This window comes from Heloderma suspectum, chromosome 5 (assembly GCF_057233095.1).
Source record: "Heloderma suspectum isolate Gila_16-S chromosome 5, 16-S_ref, whole genome shotgun sequence".
NCBI lineage: Eukaryota > Metazoa > Chordata > Lepidosauria > Squamata > Helodermatidae > Heloderma > Heloderma suspectum.
In genome coordinates, this window is record NC_139462.1 from 8885554 (window position 1) to 8893286 (window position 7733).

Sequence of the window (7733 nt, forward strand, 5' to 3'; positions counted from 1 at the left end):
AATGGAGTAGCACTCATAGTCAACAAAAGGGTGGGAAAAGCAGTACTGGGGTACAATCTTAAAAACGATAGAATGATCTCAGTACAAATCCAAGGCAAACCATTCAACATCACAGTAATTCAAGTCTATGCCCCAGCCACTGAGGCCAAAGAAGCTGAGGTTGATCGGTTCTATGAAGACCTACAACACCTTCTAGAACTAACACCCAAAAAAGATGTCCTCTTCATCATAGGGGATTGGAATGCTAAAGTAGGAAGTCAAGAAATCACTGGGATAACAGGCAGGCATGGCCTTGGTGTACAAAATGAAGCAGGACAAAAGCTAATAGAGTTTTGCCAAGAGAACACGCTAATCATAGCAAACACTCTTTTCCAACAGCACAAGAGACGAATCTACACATGGACATCACCAGATGGTCAATATCGAAATCAGATTGATTATATCCTTTGTAGCCAAAGATGGAGAAGCTCTATACAGTCAGTCAGAACAAGACCTGGAGCTGACTGTGGCTCAGATCATGAGCTGCTTCTTGCAAAATTTCGGCTTAAATTGAAGAATGTAGGGAAAACCACTAAACCATTCAGGTATGACCTAAATCATATCCCTCATGAATATACAGTGGAGGTGAGGAATAGATTTCAGGGATTAGACCTGATAGACAGAGTGCCTGAGGAACTATGGATGGAGGTCCGTAACATTGTTCAGGAGGCAGCAAGGAAATCCATCCCAAAGAAAAAGAAATGCAAGAAAGCAAAGTGGCTGTCTGAGGAGGCTTTACAAGTAGCTGAGGAAAGAAGGGAAGCAAAAAGCAAGGGAGAAAGAGGAAGATATATCCAACTGAATGCAGAGTTCCAGAGAATAGCAAGGAGAGACAAGAAGGCCTTCTTAAATGAACAATGCGAAGAAATCAAGGAAAACAATAGAATGGGAAAGACTAGAGATCTCTTCAAGAAAATCGGAGATCTCAAGGGAACGTTTTGTGCAAAGATGGGCATGATAAAGGACAAAGAAGGCAGGGACCTAACAGAAGCAGATGAGATTAAGAAGAGGTGGAAAGAATACACAGAAGAACTATACAGGAAAGATCTGAATGTCCCTGATAGCCATGGTAGTGCGGTCACTGAACTTGAGCCAGACATCCTAGAGAGTGAAGTCAAGTGGGCCTTAGGAAGCATTAGTAACAACAAAGCTAGCGGAGATGACAGTATTCCAGCTGAGTTATTTAAAATCCTAAAAGATGATGCTGTTAAAGTGCTGCATTCAATATGCCAACAAATTTGGAACACTAACAATGGCCACAAGACTGGAAAAGGTCAGTTTACATTCCAATTCCAAAGAAGGGCAACGCCAAAGAGTGTTCAAACTACCGCACAATTGCACTCATTTCACATGCCAGCAAGGTGATGCTCAAAATCCTACAAGCTAGGCTTCAGCAGTATGCGAACCGAGAACTACCAGAAGTACAAGCTGGGTTTCGAAGAGGCAGAGGAACTAGAGATCAAATCGCCAACATTCGCTGCATCATGGAGAAAGCAAGAGAATTCCAGAAAAACGTCTATTTCTGCTTCATTGACTACGCTAAAGCCTTTGATTGTGTGGATCACAACAAACTGTGGCAAATTCTTAAAGAGATGGGAGTCCCAGACCACCTTACCTGTCTCCTGAGAAACCTGTACGAGGGTCAAGAAGCAACAGTAAGAACCGGACATGGAACAACTGATAGGTTCAAAATTGGGAAAGGAGTACGACAAGGCTGCATATTGTCACCCTGCTTATTTAACTTATATGCAGAGTACATCATGAGAAATGCCGGGTTGGATGAATCACAGGTCGGAATTAAGATTGCTGGGAGAATTATCAACAACCTCCGATATGCAGACGATACCACCCTAATGGCAGAAAGCGAAGAGGATCTCAAGAGCCTCTTGTTGAGGGTGAAAGTGGAGAGTGCAAAAGCTGGTTTGAAAGTCAACATTAAAAAAACTAAGATCATGGCATCTGGCCCTATCACTTCCTGGCATATAGAAGGGGAAGAAATGGAAGCAGTGACAGATTTTACTTTCTTGGGCTCCAAGATCACCGCACACGGTGACTGTAGCCATGAAATTAAAAGACGCTTGCTCCTTGGGAGGAAAGCTATGGCAAACCTAGACAGCATAGTAAGAAGCAGAGACATCACCTTGCCGACAAAGGTCCGTCTAATCAAAGCTATGGTTTTCCCAGTAGTAATGTATGGCTGTGAGAGCTGGACTACAAGGAAGGCTGAGCGCCGAAGAAGTGATGCTTTCGAACTGTAGTGCTGGAGAAGACTCTTACGAGTCCCCTGGACTGCAAGGAGGTCAAATCAGTCCATCCTAAAGGAAATCAACCCTGAGTGCTCATTGGAAGGACAGATACTGAAGCTGAAGCTCCAATATTTTGGCCACCTAATGCGAAGAGAAAACTCCCTGGAAAAGACCCTGATGCTGGGAAAGACTGAAGGCAAAAGGAGAAGGGGACGGCAGAGGATGAGATGGCTAGATAGCATCACTGATGCAATGAATATGAACTTGAGCACGCTCCGGGAGAGAGCGCAGGACAGGAAGGCCTGGCGTGCTATGGTCCATGGGGTCACGAAGAGTCGGACACGACTGAACGACTAAACAACAACATTGTTATATTTGTGGTTTTAAAGTATTTATATTTTATATTGTTTTACTGTGTGCTTTTTGGTTTTAATTTTTGTGAACTGCCCTGAGAGCTTCGACTATTGGGTGGTATAGAAATGAAATAAATGAAATGAAATGAAATAAATAAATAAATAAATAAAGGCAAAACATCTTTACCTTGTAAGGCAAACAGTAGCTGTGAGGAAAGGAGGGAGCTGCAGTTTCAACTGAACAGATGAGGAAAGGGTTAAATCCCCCCACTCCCCAGCTCTGCAGTCCCAATCTGAATTGGGACTCTGTCTGTCCGTCCCCCCACAGCTGCATTTGCCATTAAAAACCCACTCAGGGAGACGGATTCACGCATTTCACACTGTCTTGTCAAGTTGCAGCCTTAGAGAACTAGATGTTCCATTTGCAGATGCGCCCAGAGGGGTTGGATGAACAAAAAGCGAGGTAGGCACAGCATATACAATCAATATCTGTCTCCCCACAGGCCTATGCAAGTTTTGAGATCCAAAAGGAGAAGAAAAAAGCACCAAGAAAACAGAACCATTGTTTCCTGACCAGTCAACAAGGTCCCAAAGGTTGTGTTCATCTCTCCCCACCGACGGCCTTTAAAAACATTTTTATCCAGAGAGGCACATTTTTTCAACCATTTCTGCTTTTGGTGGGAGGTACCTCCTAATAACATGTTTCTAATTCTGTTCCGCTGTCCTGACAGAGGCGATTGGTCCCAAGGTAGTACTTTTCACTGTCATCAGCTCTGCACCAAACTTCCAAAGCCCTCATAAAGGGCATCGCGCTGAGTTTATTACCCATCTGTCCGGCGCCAGCCCAGTCTTCCCTTTTTTTGCAGGGTTGGCATCTGACAGTAACAGGGGAGAGAGATTACAGCTGTTCTGCTGGCACCAAGATGCTGCAAAATGTCAGATTTAAGTGCTGTTGCTTCCAGCACTCAAAGCGGGGGAGAGCAAGCTTCAGAATTCTCTTCTGAGTTTGTAATTAAAGACCCTTCCACAGTAATAAATGCAAACTGGGTTCTGAGCACCCCTGGGGTTTCTGTCATTTCCACATGCTGTCAGAGCTGGGTCTTGGACAGCCAAGGATGTCTGGGCCTCATGTGCAAGCCCTACATCGGACAAAGGCCAGATTTGGACAGTGCACTAGAACTGATCTGTAGGATCAGGGCTGGTATCAAAAGTGGGCATGACTGGGCACCTGCCAAGGGCCCACACCCCAGCAGGGGCCCACTGGCAAGATCCCCCTGGACTTGCGCTTCTCTTCACCATAGCAAGGCGCTTGTTGACCTGCCTCTCGCTCTGGCCCAGATAACGGTGGTGGTGAGAAGGAGGAGCGGAGATGCTGCTGCTTACTTGCTCACTGGCTTTCTGTCTGTCAAGCAAACAAGCTTGCTCACAAGTAGGGATGTGCGAACCCACCCCTCTCCAGGTTCTCCAGGTGCCCAACCAGCTCCTGCCCCCACTCACTGGGCCCCGGACCGTGCTCAAGACCCTCCTGCGCTCAGCAAGCAGCCTGCACTCACCCCAGCAGCCTCACTGAGCTCCGTGTCCCCCATTTTTTGAAAAACAAAATGGCGATTGCAAACATGCACCTTTGGGAATGCACATATCTGCTTATGCACGAAAATGCACATATTTGCAAATGCACATATTTGTGCATGCATGGAAATGTGCATTTTGTGAAAACGCGCATTGTTGTGCATATGCAAAAATGTGCATTTCGCGCATGCAGAAATATGCACATTTTTGCAATTGCCATGTTATTTTTCAAAAAATGGCAACCACGGAGTTCAATGAGGCTGTCGGGGTGAGTGCAGGCTGCCTGCTGAGTGTGGGCCAGGGGCGAGTGTGGGCAGGGGCTTGGGGGTGCAGGCAGGGGGTTTCCGCTGGATTCTCAGACAGAATCGGGCACCCGCGCCACCCCTACTCACCAGATCTCTGCCTGCCAAGCAGGCAGGCAGGAGCAACGGTGGAGGAGGAATGATAGCAGCTGGCGACAACGGCGGGGGGCAGGCTTACTGAGGGAGAGAGGGCCCACTGAGGGTGTCTTGCCCAATGGCGGTCAGTCTTGGCCGGTTGACCGAAGCCGGTGTGCAGTGACTGTAATAAATGGCTTGCAGATAAGCTGGCTAATAAGCCAGTCGAGGCTGGGGAATGAGGGAAGGCGAGGCCGTACACAGGGCTGTGAATTTTACCAGTTCAACAGAGACGATTCAGCGAGCAGAGAGACGTCCTTTCAGCAATCTAGCATCAAAACCCAGGGCACGCAAGAGTGTAGGGTGAAGTTGAGGCTGAGGGCTGAAAGCAAGACTGATGAGGTCTGACATGAAGGTACGACGTTATTCCCCAGCATGTTGTCTCTGCCTGCATCCCTCTTTTTAACTTCAGCGTCCTGGAGCAGCTGCCAGCAATTGGTCCTCTGTCTTCTGGGGGCCTCTATGCCTTAAACAGACAGATCCTCGCCTCCATTGTTCTCTCACACAAAGCCTCCTTCGCCCTGCCAGGGTCAGCGGAACGTTGCCCTCCGAATCCACAGGAGGGACTGCAGCGGGGCGTTGATCACTGTCGGGTAGTGAGGAATCTTGAGTTGCTTCTATGCTAGTCCCTTCACCCGGGTCTGCCACCTGCCATTCCCCTTCATCCTTGGGAGAATCTGAGGGAGGCATGACAAAGGCCCTCAAAACCCTGGAACCAGCACTGTGCAGGATGACAGCTCCAGAGCCATGTCAGGTGTTGATCAGAGTCTGAGCCAAAAAGTCCATTTGAAGTGGAACTGGAATGGGGATTCCGGCAGATCAGTAAGCCAGCAGGCAGGGAATGTGACAAGGAAAGAAAATAAAGTTGTTTTTTTAAAAAAAAGAGAGAGAGAGGGAGAGGGAGAGGGAGGGAGGGAGAGAGAGAGAGAGAAACACAGATGAAGACGAATGATTTTCGGACGTGTAAATCCTACGAACAGCATTGGCTCTCACTGCCACTGAGATCAATGTCCCTAATTGTTATGGTGCCTTGTCCCTCCCTCCTGCTGATACACAAGGAACTCTGGGACTGGTAGTTCTTGAGCTAGGGTTAGATAGATCTTGTCACATAGCGAAACACAAACGTTTCTGTCTCTCAAACTACAATTCCTGGTTTAACTGCACAAGTTGTTCTGCCTAGGGCCAGCAACTCCCTGTTCAGAATGTTGCTTGTTGTGCACTCAAAACAGAAGAGAAAATATTCTCAAGTGCCTGAAAAAACTTTTATTATGCCCAACGCGTTTCGGAAAGGACTTTCCTTCCTCAGGGGCTGTAACTGAACATTATTAACAGAACATTATTACAGAACATTATCGCAGAACATTATTAACAGTGTAAAACACTCCTAGAATCTGTAAACATGCCTAAAGTTACAACAAATACTGTACTACAATAAATCCACAGTTTGCAACATTTATAAGACATAACCATTTCAAAATGTCTTGCTTTGGGTTATATTAGATACAATTTCTAATTTATTACCTTTTCCTACGGATATCTTAAACGCACCTGCATGATGAAATCAAAAAAGCTTCCCTTTCACAAGACCCTTACACACACTGGGTGAACCCAGTAGATTCCCTTGGCTGATAGAACAAACCATTCCATTAACACTGAACCTTTATGGCCTTATTAGCATATTCCTCTACAGAACCATTTTCTCCATGTATTTCTATCTTCCTACTCACCCACTTCTCTTCCTCTAAAAGTGCCCTTCCAATGCTTCTTCTGTCTTGAAATGCTCAAACAGCACAGAGGGCTCGCCCTGATTTTATGGTCGTAAATTGGCTGCAGATGAAATGAAGACAATACCATGTCCTTACAGGGGAGATTTGTTGTTGCATTTATCCCCTCTGCTCATGAGCAAACTGGCAAGGTTCTTTCTAAACTTACACTAATGGCAAGTACTCCAGGTCCTAATTTAGACCCTTTGGAACAAGGCTGTTCCAAAGCCGCAGGATCCAGAACATCTATCTTCTAAGAAGTTTGGCATTTGGTTCATGTAACTTTTGCTTGTTCTGCACTAATGCTGCTTCTCCAATGGGCTCCAGTAAATCTCTGGAGATCTGGACAACAGGTACTGAACACAGATACAGGGAAATGCGTTGCATAGCTATCCCCAGGCATGATCTACAATGTAGCTGATTTCCCCTCTCATATTTATGGAATTGCGTGGGCTTCCTGTACCTGTGGTAAAGTGTAGCCCTTTGGGGCACCCATGTTTGGGCCCTGGTTGCCAGTAATTACAGAACTTCACTGGCTCCCTATGTGTTTTCAGGGGGAAATTCAAGATGCGGGCTCTGACCTATACAATCCAAAATGGCATGAGAGTGGGACCAGGAGAGCTGAAGGAACTCCTGCGTCCACATGTACTCCCCCTGATTATTAAGATCTTCATGAGAGGTCCTACTCCCTGTGCACCACCCAATCTGCTAGGGTAAGGGGATTGCTTCGATGACAGGGCCTTCTCAGTCAAGGCCCCTCTACTGTGAAATGCCCTCGCCCTGTCCATTCACTCAGCACCCTCTCTCATGTCTTTTAGATGCAAGTTGAAAGTGCTATTTATTTATTCAGCTTTTTAATGGAGTTTGGGATCTTTTAAGGACACCTTTTGTTACTGTTTTTGAAACACACTTTTAACTGCTGTAAATCTTTGTTCGTTCTTGCTGCTACTACTGCTGCTTTTATTTGTTTTACTTATTTATTTGTTTGTATTGGCTTTAAATCTGTTTTAAGCTGCCTTGAAAATGGAGGCGGGGGGATGGGGGATAAATATTTTAAACGAATAAATCACTGAGGAAGGGAAGAACTGGGAAGGCAACTAGGCAGGCAAGAGTTGAGCAGAGTTGCTGGCAAGCCAACCGATGGTTGCGCGAGGACTAAGGATCCAGCGGACATGGGCTGAAGCAGGCCCAATACCAAAGACTGTAAAGGCCAGTACAGGAACTACGCTAGATACTCAGGAGCTGGGTTAAAATGAGATGTTGTACTAGCAACTGCTTCTTGGAATAAGACTGGACTTTAGAGTACTCGGGGCTGCCCCCTGGTGT